The sequence below is a fragment of the Rana temporaria genome, chromosome 10, assembly GCF_905171775.1.
Source record: "Rana temporaria chromosome 10, aRanTem1.1, whole genome shotgun sequence".
NCBI lineage: Eukaryota > Metazoa > Chordata > Amphibia > Anura > Ranidae > Rana > Rana temporaria.
In genome coordinates, this window is record NC_053498.1 from 113,081,337 (window position 1) to 113,103,948 (window position 22,612).

Consider the following 22,612-nt stretch of genomic DNA (forward strand, 5'->3'; position numbering starts at 1 on the left):
GGCCAAGACCAGGGTGGGAGCCCAGTTAAGGCCTCAGTGATGAGGATCGGTGGGCATAATTGTGGTACAATCAAGCCCCTCAGCTGTCATTGCTGTCACTTGTAAATGAAGATCCAGCAAAGGAAGATTCCACTACTTGCTTCATCTGCCGACTCTTTGTTTACAGGTGATAGCAAGCTGTCACTGCATCTGTTGGTCTGTGATGATGGAGGCTTGAATTATTATTTAGGTACTTATATAGCGCTGTCAATTTATGCAGAATTGTTGCACACGCTCTAACGCGTGCGACGATACCTCACATGTGGGGTTTGAACGGCGTTTACATATGTGGGCGGGACTTGCATGCGTGTTCGCTTCTGCGCGCACCTAATGCACCTGTCTATGAAGTTCAAGGCTTAATAAGCTCACCAAACCAAGTGTGTGTTCCAATTAATCAGTGCTAAGTAGTAACAGGTATCCAAAGTCAACAAAATGACAAGGGTGCCCAAATTTATGCACGTGTCTGATTTTGTTTTGATGCATATTGTGCATTTTCTGTTAATCCAATAAACCTCATTTCACTACTGAAATATTACTGTGACCTTCAGTTATTTGATAGATCAAAATGAAAATTCTGATCCAAACACCCAAATATTTATAAATGATAATCATGGAAATTGTCAGGGGTTCCTAAACATTTGCATTCAACTGTATATATATATATATATATATATATATATATATATATATATATATATATATATATACACTCAAATTTACTTTTTGTGCCTTAAAAGTCCACCCTAGGGTATTTAGTTATATCTAGATTATTGGATGTGGCACTTTGAATACAATTACCGATACCGATTTCCAGAGCTTTTTTTCTCAGAAAATAGGTGCAGGAACTCAACCACGACCCTGTTCATATTTCACAAACAGTAGAAGGGTCTTAAAGGGGCATTAAATACCAGGATTGCATTACATACAGAGTGCAGAGGTCAGGGGGTTACAAAGCTGTCACTTGTAAACACAGAAACCAGACTTCTGTGTTTACAAGTGATTGTGGTGAGCGGGCACCAAAGGGTCTGAGCCTGAGGTGGTGGAACTGAGTTCCCCCAAGTTCCCCCTGAAAAAAAGCCCTGCCGATTTCTAGTCCTTACTGTCAATTACTTTGTGTGCTAAATTGCCTTATTACCATTTTATGCTTGCCTAATTACAAACTATACTGGGTGACAACATATTAGGTTTGCCTTACTACCTGGTTTGGTGCCTGTTTTCTTTGAAATAGTACTACTATTAGGTACTAAGTATTACGTTGAGTGATTTCCTTTAATGTTGTATGTTTGTACACTCAACCTGGTGTGTCCGAGTGTCTGAGGTTCTTGAGAAGGTTAAGGCAAAAAACAAAGGACCCATTCTACCCAGTGGCTCCTATGATGGCAGCGCTACATTACTAAGAAAAATTTTTTAATTACAGAAGATGTTCCAATTTTGACTTTTAGTACATATTCATAGGTTGACATATGCAGTAAGCTTTAACAAGGTGCACCAAACACTTCTATATAACAGATATTTCGTATTTCTGATCCTGCCTTCTATTCGATGCTCTAAAATCATGGCCCATTGTTGTTTATTGTGTGCTCAGTCTCTAGTTTATTATCATCCATCAAACTGAGCAGGTTTCACTGACCCAAACACTACATTGCAGTCAGTGACACTTAACAATACATCTCACATTTTTAGTGAGTGTTTAACTGTCAGATACTCTGGTGACCAGGGTTCTCTGGTGACCAGATCCAATTTATAGCTACAAACAGAGGTATGTATAGAAATTTGGTGTACAGATGAAATGGTTTAGTATCTCAAGTGTTCTTGAACTAGAATTTCACATGGAAGAGACTTTTTGATATGGAGTTTAAAGGGGAAAACAACATTTTTGTGGTAAAAAAAACCCCAAAAAAGCAAAATAAATAACTAAATAATATAAATGAGCAAAAGGTGGAAATAAAGGCCGTCTAACTGAACAACCCCCACTGCGCTCGACTGGAGAAAGGTGAATAATATAAAGATAAATATATTATTAAAGTGAACTGTAGCTGCTGCTATTAAATAAATAAAGTGAAACAATGTATATACATATATGATGACAACTAATTATGAATCATGTGTCATTGGTGATGTTAAGCAGCGCTCACATGAATAAAAATAAATCAACATATAATTAAATAAATGACAGAATGAATAAGTGAATTATACACCCTGTATGTGAAAACAATATGTGCAACTAAATTCACACATAAATCAATGGCAAAAAAATTCTAAATCCGTGAACTGAATATGTGGACATAAAAATAAAGTTCATAAGCAGAGAAATTCCTTCCAGGATCTTTAAGATGTACTTCCACCACACCACAGTGTTTGCGTGATTCCACCACCCTTCAGAAATGCGCACTCACCACAACAAATGGCCTGACACTCTCGTGTTTAGGCAAATAGGCTTAAACTGGAACACTCAGATCAATGGATGAAATTCGTATCAAAGTGAAAACTCCAAGATGGTAGCCTCATAGGTAATGAAGAGAAAGAGCACAATAGTGTGATATTGCAAAGCAACTTTTAATAAAACACTAAAAAAACTTCCAAAAGATGCACTCACAAAACACTCTCTTGTATCAAGCAGTGAATAAATCCAAAAAATCACAGTGTTGCATGAAAACAAAACAAACTTCTCCAGGTGAACTAGTGGTCACGGCGGACCAACGAACAGCCCATATGTACTCACAGCCCTTTGATGGTATACTGGAGCAGCTGCTGGGATGGATGCTAGTGTCAGATCAGACCGTCCCACATCCAGCTAGTTCAGGTTAGATTGCGAAAGTGACCTAGTGACCACGCCCCGACATGTTTCGTCACAAGGACTTGTGACGAAACATGTCGGGGCGTTGCAACTAATCCAAAATTAGTTGCACATATTGTTTTCACATACAGGGTGTATAATTCACTTATTCATTCTGTCATTTATTTAATTATATGTTGATTCATTTTTATTCATGTGAGCGCTGCTTTACATCACCAATGACACATGATTCATAATTAATTATATGTTGATTTATTTTTATTCATGTGAGCGCTGCTTTACATCACCAATGACACATGATTCATAATTAGTTGTCATCATATATGTATATACATTGTTTAACTAAATAATATAGCATTTAAAAATGCTATGCAAGTCATATTGTAACTTAATGTTGTTCAAAATTACCTTTCTAGTTTAATCTGCAGCAGTGTAATTTTCTAGTGGGATACTCCCCAAGAGATAAATATTTCTATAGCGATGCAAAGAACTTCCCTTTTGCTGCCAAAATATTTTTTTAAAGCAGTCCAGTAAGAACATCACAGAAGAAAGGACTTTGTTTATTTGGACTTTGGGGTTTTAATCACTTCCCGACCGGCCCATGTAGCTTTACTGCTACAGGCCGGCAGCCCTGCGGTGAATCACGTGATTCTGTATTTGCCGGTTGGGGGTGCACACCCACCCGGCTTTGCTGTGATTTGTCATAGCACATGCCGATCACCTGGTCCTGGCCAGTGATTCACTGCTGGCCCTTGGTGATTGGCTCTACAGTAAAGCCTCATACACATGATTAGATTTTTCTCAGACAAAGCGTCTGACTTGTGTCCAAAGGTTGCGTGCCTGGATTTTGTCTTGCATACAAATGGCACAAAATTGTCGGCCAACAAACACAAACGCAGTGACGCACTAGACGTAGTGACATACTAGACATACTACGTGGTTTTTAAGCTCTTAGTATCACCCTTTGGGCACCTTCTGCTAATGTTGTGTTTGGTGACCATTGCTTCCGAGCATGCGTGTTTGTACTTTGGACTTTTGTCCGATGGACTTATGTACACACAATCAGAAAATCTGACAACAGACCATTGTCCATGGAAAATTTTAAAGTCTGCCATCCAACATTTGTCCGCGTAAAATCTGACTATAATTGTCCGATGGAGCGTACAAACGATCGTATTTTCGGCCAACAGTCTGTCAACACACAATTCCCATTGGAAAATCCGATCATGTGTACAAGGTTACACAGCTCTGTGAGTATAAACAGCACAGAACAGTGTTCAGTGACAGGGGATCCCCAGTAAAAGCAGCACACAATACACACATAAAAACTTGTTAGGCACATATTTAATCCCTTGATCGCCCTAGATGTTAACTTCTTCCTGCCCAGTGTCATTAGTGCAGTGACAGTGCATATTATTAGCACTGATAACTGTAATAATGCAACTGGTGATGTCATTGGCAGTCAGTTAGTTCCCACAAAGTGTCAGTTAGGGTCAGATTGGCCACCACATTACACCACATTATTGCAGTCTCATTATAAGTCACTGATCACCACCATTACTAATATGAAAAAAAAATACAGTATATAGCCCATAGTTTTATATGCTATAAATTCTACACAGACCACTCAACTATACACTTATTGGGATATGTTTTATAACAGAAAGTAACGTTTTATTTTTTTCTTCCAAAATATTTCTTTTTTTTCTTTTATATAATAATAAAAAAAAACAGAGGTGATCAACTATCATAATTGCGGTGTCCTTTTAAGGGGTGTGCTGAGCCGTTGAAACTTCTCGGGTGGTATGATTTTTGCTTATCTGTACCAGTTTAATGTTTTTCATCTGTATGTTATTATTTTCAACACATTGTCATTTATTTGTTTTCTAGAAAAGTTGTCTGTTACACTTTCTGACTCCACACATACTTCGGTCCCTGAAGAAGGAAACCCGAAACGCGTTGGGCCCAGTATTTATATTGTGGACTCTTCACCTTTTTTCCAATACACCCCATTAATGTGTTGTTTTTAAACCTTTGTACTATATACGTTTACTGAACGTTGTTTGATACCGTCCTGTTATTATTAAACTATTATATATTTTGTATCTACCATGACTACTTGTACTACTGTTGCCTAAAAAGCCCCACCCTGGGGGATCCTCCATTTTTTTTTTTTTAACTATCACAAAAAGAGAGCTCTGTTTGTGGGGAAAAACAGATACATTTTGTTTGGGTACAGCGTTGCATGACTGCGCAGTTGTCAGTTAAAGTACCGCAGTGCCTCATAGTAAAAAATGGCCTGGTCATAAAGATGGGTAAATCTTCTGGAAGGCAAGTGGTTAAACTACAGCCAAACTTTTTTTTTTTTTTTTTTTACATTCCAAAGTTTATTAATGTTCCAGTCAAGAACAAAATATATAAGGTGCAAACAAAAACAGTACAGCATGATAATGACAGTCATACACAGAGGTCTTATACATCCAAGGTAGACAACCAAAACTATTACAGCGAGTTGCAATAAGGCTCACGTTACGCGGCACAGCTTAGGGCCAAACTGAAATAGTCTCAATATAGAGTCTGCTCTACTGTAATTGTGATCATATAACATCTTGTGTAAACCCGAAGTTAAACCTTTTCTTTGCGGATTCATCTGACATTATATTTCTGCAGAATCGTCTAACGCTTTTGTGTGTACTTTCCACTATCATACCATAGAGAGAAGCTAAACATTCCTGCCAATTAGAAAAGGCAGGGCAGGGGGAGGAGGGGGGGTGGGAGAGTGGGTCAGAGATGAAAGAAGAAGTAGGGGAAAAAGGAGGGGTGTAGTGCAGAAATTGGCTAAGCCAGTGTACTATCTCAGTACCAAACCTTAACAATTGGTCAGTGATACATCAATTATTCAGCCAGTGCCCATAAGTGTCTCGTAGGCCTTAGAGAAGCGGAACTCAAACCAGGGTGACCACGTCTCGTGGAACTTATCCACGTTGTCTGAGGCCTGTGCAAGAGTATCTTCCATCTCGCGGATCTCAGAGATCTTTTCCAGCCACTGTGTGATCGTGGGGACCCTGGTGGTCTTCCAGAAGATTGGGATCAGGGCCTTTGCTGCGTTTAACATGTGCTTCGTCAGGGAGTTCTTATATCTCTTTAATGAGAAGGAGGAGATGTGGAGCAGACAGCACGCGGCGTCCAGTATCAAGCTGGTCTCCGTTATTTGTTTAATTAGGTCCTTGACCTGTTGCCAGAAGCTAGCTAGGCGAGGACATTGCCACCAAATGTGTAACAACGTGCCCACTTCCTCTCCACACCTCCAACATTTATCAGACGTCTGAGCATACCAGGAGCTCAATTTAGCCGGCGTGATATACCAATTTGTGAGTAACTTATATGACGTTTCCTGTATTTTTGTGCTGATAGAGCACTTTTGTGCCAGAACACAGGCGCTTCGCCATTGTCTCTCTGAGATGGTCTTCCCAAGAGCTTTGGACCAGCCCTTTTGGAATCTATCTTCTGTTGAGATAGAAGATACTTGTAGCCACTTATAAATGACAGATGTCGTTCTCTGCAGGAGATCACCCTTGTTACAGACCTCTTCTAGATCAGTCAACTGTCTGGTATAGTGTTGTTTGTTCACTTTGTCACCTGTATAGCTACGTACTTGTAGGTACGTCCAGAACTGCAGGGAGGGGCGGTCAAGGATTTGTTTAAGCGTCCGATATTCCACAAATGTTCCCCCTCGGAAGCATTCTCCGGTTGTAAGTGTCTTATTGGAGGATGTGTGACTTAGTGTCCGTGTTCCGAGTCCCGGCTGAAAGTCTAGGTTATCTGAAAGCGGCGTTAGAGGGCCCATCACTGAAGAGATAGTGGAACATTTGGTCCCCAAGGCAAAAACTTTCAGGGTATTCGCCTGTAGGGGTTGATGAAGCAGTGAGTGCGGTTTTCTCAGACCTGGGTTCCAGGGGGAGAAAAGGAGTGGGAAGGGACCTAGGTCCTCTTCCAGGGTCACCCAGTCCTTCATCTCTCTGTGGCAATGCCAATCTACGACCCTCGTTACATGTGCTGCTATATAGTATCTCCTGAAATCAGGAAGCCCTATTCCCCCATCTTCCTTTGGTCTGGTCAAGAGAGCAAATTTAATCCTTGCCCGCTTGTGAGACCAGAGAAAAGCCAGAAGCACGGTTTGGAGCTTTTTGAAAAACTTATTAGGTATGACTATAGGTAGGGCTCTCAACAGATACAAGAGTCTGGGCAGCATCACCATCTTGATGATGGCAGCTCTCCCGAACCAGGAGAAATATCCCGCATTCCAGAGTTTCAGATTGTCCTCAATTCTACGCAGTAATGGCGTGAAGTTAGCATCATAGAGTGATGCCAGGGACGGGGTCAACCAAATTCCCAGGTACTTCATGGCCTTACTTTCCCATCTAAACGGACAGTTAGATTGTGTCCTGGTGAGGGTCGGGGCAAGCAGTGTGAGATTCATTGCTTCTGATTTGGTTAGGTTTATCTTGAGATTTGTGAGGTAGCCATAGTGGCTGAATGCCTTCAGAAGATTTGGGATAGTAACATGTGGGCCTGTCACAAAAAATAAGAGGTCATCCGCGTATGCCGCCGTTTTGTACATCCTACCGCGAACCGAAATCCCCTGTATTGAGTTGTCTTTATTAACCGTACGGATGAACGGTTCTAGGGAAAGGATAAACAGTAGAGGGGAGAGGGGGCACCCCTGGCGTGTCCCGTTTTGAATTTCTATTACGTCTGACAGCGACCCGTTAATTTTGACCCTAGCAGAGGGGTGGTGGTATAACGAAGTGATCCACGCCATCATACGTGAGCTAAGACCTATGTGAGTGCAAGTCGCGAACATAAAGTCCCACGACACTCTGTCGAAAGCCTTCTCCGCGTCTGTGGACAGGAGAAGGCCTTCGACTTGTTGGGTACGCGCTGCCTGCATGAGTAAGAGGGCTTTAATGATATTGTCCTTTGCCTCCCTCCCTGGTACAAAACCCGCCTGCTCCGGACCAATCACCTCAGTCAAAAGTGGCCTCAACCTGTTGGCCAATATTTTCGCCAGCAGCTTCAGGTCTATGTTCAGGAGGGAGATAGGCCTATAGCTCGCACAGGTTTCGGGGTCCTTATCTGCTTTCGGGATAACCGTGATGTGTGCAGCGTGAAAGTCCCGCGGGAGAGGTCTAGGGTTCGTCAATGAGTTGAAGGCTTTCTGCAAGGGACCTGCCAGTATGTTACTAAATGTCTTGTAGTAAATTGAACTGAAGCCATCCGGCCCCGGACTTTTTCCGGGTTTCAAGGCCTTAATGGCACAATGAATTTCCTGTGGTGAAATCTGTTCGTCCAGGGCAGAGATGGCCTCAGCCGGCAGTTTGGGTAGGCCACTCTGACTCAGATAGTCCAGGATGGCCTGAGTCCTAGATCCCTCCAGCCCAGGCGGTCTGTGTTGTAACGGTAGGTTGTAAAGTGTAGAGTAGTATTTATGGAAATGTGCCGCAATGTCTTCCGTTTTAACGTCCAGTAAGCCTGATTCATTTCTGATCCCAGAAATGTGGGTGGAGGAATGGGGGTCGCGCAGGGCCCTCGCCAACAGAACTTTTTTTTTTTTTTTTTTTATCTAATTTTCAAGGGTAAGAGTACAGGACAGGAAAACACAGAGAAAATCTGAAAGATGTTTTAAACCTCTTCACTAATGGTATATTTTTTTTGTTACTGTCATCGTCTCATCACATTTTGTCCTTGTGATTCCCTGGACTAATGGCGCGTACACACGATCATTTTTCAGCATGAAAAAAAACGTTGTTTTTCAGCATGTCCAAAAAACAACGTTTTCCCAACTTCATCATTAAAAACGACGTTGCCCACACATCATCGTTTTTAAAAAATGATCTAGCAAAGCGCGGTGACGTACAACACGTACGACGGCACTATAAAGGGGAGGTTCCATTCGTCTTTGGGCTGCTTTAGCTGATTCAGTGTTCGTAAAAGACGATTCACGCTTTTCTGTCTGTTACAGCGTGATGAATGTGCTTACTCCATTACGAATGATAGTTTTACCAGAACGAGCGCTCCCGTCTCATAACTTGCTTCTGAGCATGTGTGGGTTTTTAACGTCGTTTTAGCCCACACACGATCATTTTTTACAACCCGAAAAACGACATAGTTTAAAAACAATGTTAAAAAATGCAGCATGTTCGAATTTTTTTTTTTTTTTCGTTTTTCAGAACATGAAAAACGATGTGCAGCACACACACGATCATTTTAAATGACGTTTTTTAAAAACAACGTTTTTTTTATGCTGAAAAATGAACGTGTGTACGCAGCATAAGAATTAAGGGCCAGTCTTCTCGTGAGATACAGGCAGTTGTATAAACCTGACAGAAGCTCTAAACCTTTCCCACCTCATCCAAAATTAGAAAAAAAAGGTTTTAAATAGACCACAAGTGCATCACATATGTGTCTACATCTAGCAACTTTGTTTACGTTGACTTGTAATCATTTTCAACCTAAAGAAAATATAGATAATTAATAAGAAAACATAATGGAGCAACACGGGGGGGTCAAACCTTGCTCATCTTTTTGGTTTGCTATAGCTATAAATCATAATAGATAGTAATGATTTATCAGGAAAATACTATGGTGGCTAATGATGGTGACTGTTCTGCCACTGATAAAGATGTTGAGGATTGAGGTGGCTGTTCTTGCTTCTAAATGGGAATTGAATATCAGTAAACTATTAAAAAAAGATCTATCACATACATACTTCTAAAGGTTTAGCTAACACTTAAACAGGAAGTATTTACTCTGAGATTTGAATGCACCTCAAAGATAAAAATAGAAACATACATAAGTTCAAAGTAGTGTAATTAAATTACTATCACTTAAAAAAAATATAAGGCACTGCCAAATGTTTCATGCACTAAAGAAAAAATATTGAAGATCAAAATCCAGCTTTATTTCATGTTAAGGGAAAAAAAATACCATTTATCTAGTGCCAGCAGAACAAGTTTAAAGATTTACATTAGAGCTTTTTTCTAGTCAATTTCTAATTGCCAATAATGGCCCTTAGCACTGGAAATTATTGATGAGACTAAGTGACAAAATCATAGGCGGGTGAATGGTCTTAATTTTAAAGTCCCCTTGGGGTTCACAAACATAGTCTTAAACATGATGAATTTGTGTATTACTAAGGTAATTGTTTAGGCTTCTGTTGGCATCTGGACATGGTCATTTATACAGCTTTGAAAATGCATAATGTACAAATTATAGATGGTAGGTAATTAGGGCACTGTCTGTATTTGTCATATTTTGGACGATACTTGGGAAAGATGAATATACATATACAAAAGCCTGTGATATTGACAACACTTACCTGTGGCAAACATGAACTAGAACTAGATAAGGGTGTGTTTTCCTACGCACCAAAAGGCCACTTAACTAAAATGTAACCTTTATTGTAAATCATAAAACGTATTTAAATGTCGATAACAGGTCGACAGGCGCGGGGGGGGTGTCCCCCCTCGCCGCCCGTAAGAATGATCAAGCGGTGGATCCTTCTTATGGTGTAGGGAATCGCCAGTTGAAACCGGAAATACCACCACAAAGCCCAGGACGTTATAAAACAACCATGATCCAGTGGTGGATCCAACTATGATCGGCAAGTGGTTAATTCAACAAGGGGTTAGAAGCTCATTGGTTTCTATGCAGAAGTGAGCCTGATTTCGGCTTTCCAGCTTTAGTAAAATAAACCCCATTGTGTACTTAAAAGTGGGGTATGCCTGTACATATAGGATGAGGTCAGTGCCATTTTATATGAACCAACATTCTCTCTGTATGTGATAATTCAAACATCTACCAAGTTTAATTGGTGAAACTTCTCTTGATATATACAGTACATATTAACAATATGAGGTTTATAGTCTCCTCGTGCATTCAATATAAAGGCTCCAGGCTGTTTAGAGGATATATAAACTCAAGGTCTACTCACCAACACCAACTGATATGAAGAGATGGGGGGCATATCTATCTCTCCTCCCATCTATTGGCCAAATATAAAAATGAGATCAACAGAAAAAGAGAAAGTATGCTAGTAAATAATGTCTTCCTAAAGATGTGGGCTATCTGTCTTCTGCCCTATGAAATGATCTATCTCTCAGATATGTAATACGGGTACACTCATCCATGCGAACACAAATAACCACTGATGGACGAGCCCCATATACTGTATCACCATATACACAAAAAAGCCTCTCTAATTATCAAGACTGCATTGACACAAGGCATATTTCACGCCACAAAAATGAAAAAAAAAAAGAGGTAGGGAGGGGAGAAAGAACAAAAATTAAATGATGTGAACCTAAATGAAATTAAAGTCAGAAGGTGCTCCCAAAATCAAATCACCCAACCCTAACATGTTTCACTGTTCAAATAGAGCTTCATTGGAGGTAAAAAAAATCTAAGGAATGTGAAGAAATTGAGCAACCAAGATTAGCTGACTGTCACATGGTGAAAATAAAATGGAATAGAATAGAATGGAATTTGGTAAAAGATGAAGAAAGAACAGATCACAACAAATCAGCTAAACACCAACGATCTAACAATAATCAAGGCTTTATCCAAAAATTAACTATAGCTGCAGTCATCATATGGAGGTCTACCAACACGTTTCTCAAAATTCAGGTTTAGTTGTAGAAGTCAGCTTGGCAGAAGATAATTCCTGTGAGTGGATATCTGCATGCTGTCTTAGAAAGAATGGTGACTGGTATGATGGTCCAGCTTGAAGTGTATGCTTGCAGGCACCATGTTTATTTCATAAGAACCTTTCTCAGAGGCTGGATGGCCCGTCAACTTCAGATGAGAAACAAGGATTACAGTAAAGAAAATTGGTAAAGATAAATGTAACGGAATGACCCGGGACAAACAGAGACTTTGGAAGGATGAGGGCGTCACCAAGGAGTCTTATGTCTAGGGTCACCTTATGGCCATAGGGTGACTGAGAAATTATATCCTAAATTACAGGACAGGGGACATTACTGATAGCTCATATTGCAGGATCTTGAGATATTGCAAAGTGTTGGTTTATTCTATGACTCATCTCTCTGTGTAGACTGTTGACATGCTAATTGAGTCTGCTTCTGAAAGGCCTGTCATTGTGTGATAACACTGTTTAAAGCCTATTGATGCTCAGGTGTGAATACCTTTCTGTCTAAAGATGTGGATTGAGGAGAAATCATTGTGTGATGGTGTTTTGTTTGAATTCTGTTAATGAAGGAATGTGACTTCTCAGGTACAGTGATTAGGTCATGTTAATTATAGACCGGCGCCAAAATGTCTGGAATGTTTAGCAATTAGCCATCTGAAGGTGTATTGAAGCCCCCCAGGGTGTGATGTGTGTGGGTGAAAAGTTTGATTGTTCCTGTGATCACTGAAACATGCCTTGAAAACTGTATATAAACTTGAGAGCTAACCATTAAAAGTGTTCATATATTTGAAACCAGTAACAGAGCAAGGCTCGTTATTCTGGGAAATGGGATGTCTGATGTCAGTTGGATGGTTGGAGTGTCAGATAAGCTGTCGTGGGTTGATGGAAGTTCGTAAACGGTGTTGAACGTTACAATAGACATAAGAGAGTTCTCATTGCTGAGTTTCTTTTAAAACTGCAGCTTCATTGTATCCTGATCTTAGTTGTAAATATTGTTTTTCTGGAACAACTGTGCAAACAGAACATTTTGATGATAATGAAAAAATTGATATCCAGGAAGGGAAAACAAGGATGAGAAAGGCTGCACTAAGTGACGAATCCAGGACCAGAATGACAGCTCCAGAACACACATTTTTAATACTAACACCAGCCATGGCAACTCCAATATTTCTTTCTCTAGATCCTTTCTAATGTTGAACTTCAGATTTTTTTTTTACCTATGTAAAAAAATGGTAAGGCTTAGAACCCCTTTCAGGTTATTATTGGTGTTGCTCAGTGTTGGGGAGATTTACACTCACTTTCAGTGTGGCGACTGGGATATAAAGTAAGGAGATGCATAAATGACAAAACAGACACATCTTTTGCCAGTGACCACACAAGAAGTCTTAATGGAGACAGAGCTCAAAAAAAAAAAAAAAACAACAACAGATGTCTAAACAAATAAAGATAAATAGATAAGGATACAAAAATATTCAGATACATATATAAGATAAATAAACAAAATCAACATGAATAAATTTGTCTTTTTTTGTATGTAATTTTTGTTTTCTAATGCCGCGTACACACGACCGTTTTTCCTGTCATGCAAAAATCCGAAATTTTTCTCAACGTGACTTGTCGTGATTAAAGCCTGCCTTGCATACACACGTTCATGAAAAAAAAACGCTCGAGCAAAGCGCGGTGACGTACAACATGTATAACAACACATATGACGCCACTAAAAAGGGGACATTCCATTCAAATGGCGCCACCCTTTGGGCTGCTTTTGCTGATCCTCATGTTAGTAAAGGTTTGGTGAGAGATGATTCGCGCTTTTCAGCCTTGTGCTTTTCAGTCCGTTACAGTGTGACACATGTGCTATCTCCATTATGAATGCTAGTTTTACCAGAACAAGCGCTCCTGTCTCATACTTGATTCTGAGCATGCATGTTTTTTTCCCCAATGAAAATCCTACACACGAGCGGTTTTCGTGATGAGAAAAAGAACGACAGGAAAAACGGCAAGAAAAAATAGAGAAGGTTCTAATTTTTTTGCGGGCAGTTTTCTCATCGAGAAAACTGCTATGGAGCATACACAAGACCGGTTTTCACGGCCAATCTAAAAATGGCAGTTTTCTTGCCATGAAAAACGGTCGTGTGTACGCAGCATTAGACTCCCGTCATTTCCCATTCAGATTTGTAGGGACCCAGGTAAGTATGAGCTCAGAGGGGCCAGTAACCTATACTGGGTTATGCAAAGAACAAGCTTAAAACAGCCATGTGCATCACTGCAATGGTGTGCCACTACCTCCAACCAAGTCTGAAGAAAGATGGATGGGGAAGTTCCCTGGTGAGTTCAAGGTGATGATAGAAGTCTTTACAATTCTGACACATTTAACTGTGCCTTATTCTACCTATCCCTTTAGCTAGCTAATCTTTTTATGTGCCACCTTTCCTTGAAAGGGGTCTATACAAAGTTTAGCTTTATTTCTCTCATTTTAGTATGGTAACATATATCCTCTTCCCTGAATATAATTATTTTTGTCTCAGTCAGATAAAAGGGTGTCTGTTCATTTAATATAAAGTGTCGTTCTGCTGAAGCAATAGACCCATCTCTTGTGGAGAATAGGATAAAGACCACATAACCTAAAGCAGTATGATAGACAGGTGGAATAGAATTCACTGTGGTATATGAAGTGTATAAAATGTCTGGAGATAAGTACGGTAAGTAAATGGATTTAGAATGAAAAAGATTTAAATGTTTACTATAATTCTCAGTGGTTTTCAAGAAATTACAAGAAAAATGACAACTGGTGTTCAGAAAGACATTCTTGAATAGGTCAGAGCTACATACTGAGCTCCATTAATAACTTTTAACCACAGGGAGGTGGGATGGACAGTGAGTTTTAGCATTAATCTCTGTAAGAAAATGTTTAAACTGGCTGCCAGTACAAATAAATTCAATATACTGTATATGTAATTTCTTAAAGTCTTCAGAGGGTTAGTCATAAGTGATGTTTTTTTGTGGATGACGGCCATAGTATATCTGGGAATCCACATCACTGCTAACTTTGACTTGCTACTTGCCTAACTATCCTGCAGTTCTTTGTGAGTTGAATCCCATTTGAGGCTTGGAAAAAAAATCCAGATTATCTTAACTGGCTGCATTACTGTGGTCAAAATTACCTCCCAAAGTTATTATACTTATTTCCACTTAACCACTTAACCACCAGCCGCCGTCTACAAACGGCGGCAAGGTGGTTGCTTAACTGGGGGTCGCCGTTCTGAAACGGCGCCCACCAGAAGCAGTAATGCGCGCCGCCTCGGGCGCGCACACAGAAAATTCTGTGCGCGCCGGGTCTATGAGACCCGGCGCTACACAGATCACGGTAACTGACCGGCAACGCCGGTCTTTTACCATGTGATCGCGCCGTCCAATGACGGCGCGACCACAGGTAAACAAACCGGCGTCATCTGATGAGGCCGGTTCCTCCCTCCTCTCGCTGTACCGATCGGTACAGTGTGAGAGGAGAGCGCGGATGGCAGCAGCAGTGTGGGATGGATCTGTGACTATTGCAGTCACAGATCCATCCATCCCTGCTCAGCCATCCCTGCATTAACCCCTGCAATACTCTGCCTTCCCTGCGCAATACTCTGCAATGCTCTGCCTTCCCTGCAATACCCCCGCGCAATACTCTGCAAAACACCCGCGCAATACTCTGCAAAACACCCGCGCAATACTCTGCAAAACACCCGCGCAATACTCTGCAAAACACCCGCGCAATACTCTGCAAAACACCCGCGCAATACTCTGCAATACCCCCGCGCAATACTCTGCAAAACACCCGCGCAATACTCTGCAAAACACCCGCGCAATACTCTGCAAAACACCCGCGCAATACTCTGCAGTACCCCTTGCGCAATACTCTGCAATACCCCCGCACAATACTCTGCAATACCCCCGCGCAATACTCTGCAATACCCCCGCGCAATACTCTGCAATACCCCCGCGCAATACTCTGCAATACCCCCGCGCAATACTCTGCAATACCCCCGCGCAATACTCTGCAATACCCCCTGCCAGTACTCTGCAGTACCCCTTGCGCAATACTCTGCAATACCCCCCGCGCAATACTCTGCAATACCCCCGCGCAATACTCTGCAGTACCCCCCGCGCAATACTCTGCAATACCCCACTCGCAATACTCTGCAATACCCCACTCGCAATACTCTGCAATACCCCACGCACAATACTCTGCAATACCCCACGCACAATACTCTGCAATACCCCACGCACAATACTCTGCAATACCCCACGCACAATACTCTGCAATACCCCACGCACAATACTCTGCAATACCCCCGCACCAATACTCTGCAATACCCCCGCACCAATACTCTGCAATACCCCCGCACCAATACTCTGCAATACCCCCGCACCAATACTCTGCAATACCCCCGCACCATACTCTGCAATACCCCCCACACAATACTCTGCAATACCCCCCACACAATACTCTGCAATACCCCACGCACCATACTCTGCAATACCCCACGCACCATACTCTGCAATACCCCCGCACCATACTCTGCAATACCCCCCACACAATACTCTGCAATACCCCCGCACCAATACTCTGCAATACCCCCGCACCATACTCTGCAATACCCCCGCACCATACTCTGCAATACCCCCGCACCATACTCTGCAATACCCCCGCACCATACTCTGCAATACCCCCGCACCATACTCTGCAATACCCCCGCACCATACTCTGCAATACCCCCGCACCATACTCTGCAATACCCCCGCACCATACTCTGCAATACCCCCGCACCATACTCTGCAATACCCCCGCACCATACTCTGCAATACCCCCACACCAATACTTTGCAATACCCCGGCCAATACTCTGCAATACCCAGAAAATACTCTGGGGAAAAAAATGTGTTTTAACCACTTCCCGCCCACGTCATATGAGGTCCTTGACTTTGTGCAGGGATATCTAAATGATGCCTGCAGCTACAGGCATCATTCAGATATCATTTTTTTCAGCCGGCGATTCTCTACACCATAAGAACGATCATGGCGGCTGTTCCGCCTCTTGATCATTCTTACGGGAGGCAAAAAGGGACGTCCCCACTCCCTTCGCCCTCCGGTGCTTCTTCTGACTCACCGCTGCGATCGAAGCCAGGATCGTTTTTTTTCTTGTTTTTTTTCTTGTTTTTTTTCCAAGCTTCCCAGCCTAGAGGTGAGATGTGGGGTCTTATTGACCCCATATCTCACTGTAAAGAGGACCTGTCATGCTATATTCCTATTACAAGGGATGTTTACATTCCTTGTAATTGGAATAAAAGTGATCAAAACATTTATTTTTGGGGAAAAACGTGTCAAACTAAAATAAATTAAGTAAAATGAACAATAAAAATAAAAAATAAATATTTAAAGCGCCCCTGTTCCCGCGTGCTCGTATACAGAAGCGAATGTGTACGTAAGTCCCGCCCACATATGAAAACTGAGTTCAAACCACACATGTGGGGTATCGCTGCGAACGTTAGAGCGAGAGCAATCATTTTGGCCCCAGACCTCCTCTGTAACTAAAAACATGTAACCAGTAAAAACATTTAAAACGTCACCTATGGGGATTTTTAAGTAGCGAAGTTTGGCGCCATTCCACAAGCGTGTGCAATATTGAAGGGTGACATGTTGGGTATCTATTTACTCGGCGTAACTTCGTCTTTCATATTATGCAAAAACATTGGGCTAACTTTAATGTTTTTTTTTTTAAAAAGCACAAAACTGTTTTATTTCCCAAAAAAATGCGTTCGAAAAATTGCTGTGCAAATACCATGCGCGATAAAAAGTTGCAACGACCGCCATTGTATTCTCTAGGGTCTTTGCTAAAAAAGCATATATAATGTTTTGGGGTTCTATGTAATTTTCTAGCAAATAAATGATGATTTTTCCATGTAGGAGAGGAATGTCAGAATTGGTCTGGGTGTTCCAGAACGCCTGATGGTGCTCCCTGCATGTCGGGCCTCTGTATGTGGCCACGCTGTGTAAAAGTCTCACACATGTGGTATCCCCATACTCGGGAGGAATAGCAGAATGTGTTTTGGGGTGTAATTTGTGGTATGCATATGCTGTGTGTGAGAAATAACCTGCTAATATGAAACTTTTGTGGAAAAAAAACAAAAAAAAAAAAAAACCTTGATTTTGCAAAGAATTGTGGGAAAAAATGACAACTTCAAAAAACTCACCATGCCTCTTTCTAAATACCTTGGAATGTCTTCTTTCCAAAAAGGGGTCATTTAGGGGGTATTTGTACTTTTCTGGCATGTTAGGGTCTCAAGAAATGAGAGAGGCTGTCAGTACTTCAGATGTGATCAAATTGATCAATTTTCAGTAATTGGTACCATAGCTTGTAGACCCTATAACTTTCACCCAGACTAAATAATATCCAAATTTTTTTTTTTTTTTTTACCAAAGATATGTAGCAGTATACATTTTAGGCCAAATTTATGAAGAAAAATTCATTTTTTGCAAAATCTTATAATAGAAATGAAGAAAAATTAATTTTTTTACAACATTTTCGTTCTTTTTTCATTTATAGCGAAAAAAATAAAAACCGCAGAGGTGATCAAATACCACCAAAAGAAAGCTCTATTTGTGGGAAAAAAAGGACAAAAATTTCATTTGGTTACAGTGTTGTATGACTGAGTTATTGTCATTCAAAATGTGAGAGCACCGAAAGCTGAAAATTGGTCTGGTTATTAAGGGTGTTTAAGTGCCCAGTTGTCAAGTGGTTAAGGTACCCCCTCTACAACTGGTGGCATTACGCAAAAACATTTTGGGTAAAGATAGACCTGTATAAGCCGTAAAAAGCTCTTTCAGCTAAAACAACGTGGAGGATTGTCAATCCATCAGAACACTGCTGACCCACCTCTGTAGGTTACGCTAGAGGCCATCAACATGGACCCTATCTCCGTGGAAACAGTGCTGTAGATTCAGCCACCAACTGCAAAAAAGGGATTGTAAACCCAGAAATTGACAGTTGTTACTTATTTGGGATGGAGTGAAATACTCCAGCAGACCTATGTCCCCATACGCAGTGTTAGGAATCATTACATCAAACCCTATGTTTTTCCCAGGATATTTAGAAGTGACCTGATTTAAATGGTGGGTCTCCAAAACCATCTACAGGGTTTATAACCTATTCACTCTGACAGGAGTCCTTAAAAACATTGTTGCCCAAACAGTTAGTCATCCTCTTCACTTCTAACATTGACATTATTTAAACATATATGCCTACACGACCCCACCTCAAATGACATCATAATTACTGTGTATACCTCACTCTTTAGATTGGAAAACCCCTCAACCACACCAATACATGTCTAAATGGAAAGAAGACTTGAGGGGTGGTTTGGAAATGGATGACTGGAAACTAATTTGGCAGACCACAGCACATTGCTCACAGAACACATCTGCCATGAAGTCAAACTATAAATTACTTGTATCGGTATATGGTACCTCACCATTTGGTAAGATTTGGGCCTCCAGCATCTGACCAATGTTTCAGAGCATGGCCAGTACCAGGCACTCACCTACATGTTTGGTGGAATTGCCAGAGCTCCCGAACATCACAAAAGTTTGGACCTGAACCCTTGACCCCATTGAAGTCTACTGGACCCGAATTAAAAAAATAAAAAGCCCCATTTTGAAAGCTTATATGCAAGTTATTGCCCATAAAAAGGTTAATAACTATTTTTTCATCGGTTTAGGCCAATATGTATTCTTCCACATATTTTTGGTAATAATAGGCGTATATTGATTGGTTTGCGCAAAAATTATAGTGTCCACAAAAATAGCGGAATTTTTATTATAATTTTTTTACTAGTAATGGCAGTGATCTGAGTTTTTTTTTATCGGGACTGCAATATTATGGTGGACAGATTGGATACTTTTGACACATTTTTGGGACTATTGTCCCAAAAATGCACTGATTACTGTGTAAATGTCACTGGCAGGAAAGAGGTTAACAGTAGGGGGCGATCAAGGGGTTAAATGTGTTACTTAGAGACTGATTCTAACTGTGGGGGGATGGGACTGCCTGAGTGAGGAGATCGATCGTTGTTCATACTTAGTATGGACAACAGATTGCTCTCCTTAAACCTGACAGCACGGAGATCTGTCTGTTAACATTGACAGATATCCATTCTGCGTCTGTGTGTAGAGACATTCTGTCTCATCGCGATCGTGTCCCATCTACTCCGGCGTTGCACCGCAGGCGCCTCCAGCGCCTCGCACGTGCCCCCTAGTGATCAAAAGGTGAACCGACATGCAGCTATGATGGTTCACCCAGGGGAGCCAACCTGCTGCAGTATAACTGTAGAGACTGGTCGGGAAGAGGTTAAAGGAGCAGTGATTTTAATGATGCTTAAAAGGAATCAATAACATTTTTTAATTCCTTTAAAAATAGTGCCTGGGAGGTACCCTTAGTGCCACATCTGTACCGTGTATAGAACCTGCCACAGCAAAACTGACATTTATATAAAAAAAATCACATTTAAATTTCCGGTAATACAATACCATACTCAGCAATAGACAAATGTTTAAACAAATGGCATTGGCCCCCCCAATCCATACCAGGCCCTTTGGGTCTGATTTAGATTTTAAAGGGAACCCAACACCAAAATAGAAAAAACAACTGTGTGGGGTACCCCCTAAATCCATATCAGACCCTTATCCGAGCATGTAACCCGACAGGTAAGAAAAGAGGAAAAAAAAATGAGCGCCCCCCTCCTGAACCATACGAGACCACATGCTCTCAACATGGGGGGTGCTTTGGGGTGGGGGTCTTTGCCCCTCCATCCCCATGTTGATGGGGACAAGGGCTTCTTCTGACAACCCTTGGCTGTGGTTGTGGGGGTCTGCGGGCAGGGGGCTTATTAGAATCTGGAAGCCCCCTTTAACAAGGGAGCTTCCAGATCCCGACCCCCATACACCAAAAAAGTGTCAAAAAGAAATAAAAACACACACAGTTTTTGAGGATTCTTTTACAAAGTCCCTCGATGTAGATCCATGTAGAGTCAGGTGGCCCAGCCCCTTAACTATTTAGGAGCAGGAGGAACATTTTTTCTGGGTCCGACGATGGAGTCCTCATCATGATTGATGTTGGATTTACAGTTAGGGAATTTATTTTATTTATTTTTTTAATAAAGGAATGGTCAAAAACTGTGTGTATTTATTTATTTTTGACTATTTTTTGATAAATGGGTAGGGGTACTTTTGGTGAATGGGTATGGGTAGGGGTACCCCATACTCATTCACATGGGTGAGTGGGAGTCTGGGGACCCCCTTCTTAAAGGAGGTTTCCAGATTCCGATAAGCCCCCTGCCTGTAGACCCCCAAAATCACAGCCCAGGGTTGTGGGGAAGAGACCCTTGTCCTCATCAACATTGGGACAATGTGCTTTGGGGATAGGGGTCTGGTATGGATTTTGGGGGGACCCCACACCATTTTTTTTAGTTTTGGCATGGGGTACAACTGCTCTGTGAAGCCCTCAGCGGTTTGTTAGAGAACCTTAGTGAAGTAACAGCATCATAAAAGAACATAGGTCAGAGATAAAGTTGTGGAGAAATTTAAAGCAGGGTTAGGTTATAAAAAAATATCCCAAGCTTTGAACATCTCACAGAGCACAGAAAATAGAAAGAGTATGGCACAACTGCAAACATATCAAGACATGGCCGTCCACCTAAACTGACAGGCCTGGAAAGGAGAGCATTAATCAGAGAAGCATCCAAGAGGCCCATGGTAACTCTGGATGAGCTGCAGAGATCCACAGCTCAGGTAGGAGAATCTGTCCACAGAAGAGTTGCAAGAAGAAAACCATTGTTGATAAAAAGCCATAAGAAATCCTGTTTGCAGTGTGCGAGAAGCCATGTGGGGGACACAGCAAACATGTGGAAGAAGGTGCTCCTGTAAGATGAGACCAAAATTGAACTTTTTGGCCTAAAAGCAAAACGCTATGTGTGGTGGAAAACTAACACTGTACATCACCCTGAACACACCACCCCCACCGTGAAACATGGTGGTGGCAGCATCATGTTGTGGGCATGCTTTTATTCAGTAGGGATGGGGAATCTGGTCAGAGTTGATGGGAAGATGGACAGAGCAATCTTAGAAGAAAATCTGTTAAAGTCTGCAAAAGACTTGAGACTGAGGCGGAGGTTCACCTTCCAGCAGGACAATGACCCTAAACATACAGTCAGAGCTACAATGGAATGGTTTAGATCAAAGCATATTCATGTGTTAAAATGGCCCAGTCAAAGTCCAGACCAAAAAAAATTGCTGTTCAGACCTTCTCCATCCATCTGACAGAGCTTGAGCTATTTTGCAAAGAAGAATGGGCAAAAATGTCACTCTCTAGATGTGCAAAGCTGGTAGAGACATCTCCAAAAAGACTTGCAGCTGTAAATGCAGCGAAAGGTGAGTATTGATTCAGGAGGGCTAAATACAAATGCACGCCACACTTTTCACATATTTATTTGTAAAGATTTTTTTTTATTATTTATAATTTTCCTTCGACTTTACAATTATGTGCCACGTCTTGTTAATCTATCACATAAAATCCCAATAAAATACATTTACGTTTTTGGCTGTAACATGACAAAATGTGTAAAATTTCAAGGGGTATAAATACTTTTTCAAGGCACTAGATGATGGCCAAATCAATAGTTGAGTTTATTAAAAAACAAAATGGTAAATCTGTGCCAACTGCTCACAAAAATAAATAAATACAGTAGTTATAACAGAATTAAAAATAGATTATTTCCTGTCTTTCTCTTTACCAGTAGCTGCGATTTATCAGTATTTTGCAAATTCTTAGAGCAACCCCGTCACTACAGTGTCATAATGAAAGTAATTGCAGCCTGTAACATAAGATGTTTTGTATCCTGTAGTGACATAAGAGCTAAACAGTTTTTCAACACAACCCAGCATGAAAATGTCTACGGTGCCTGCAGGGTGGCTATTAATACAATAAAATTGTATGACAGATCATTTGTAGATATTTTACCTTGAATACT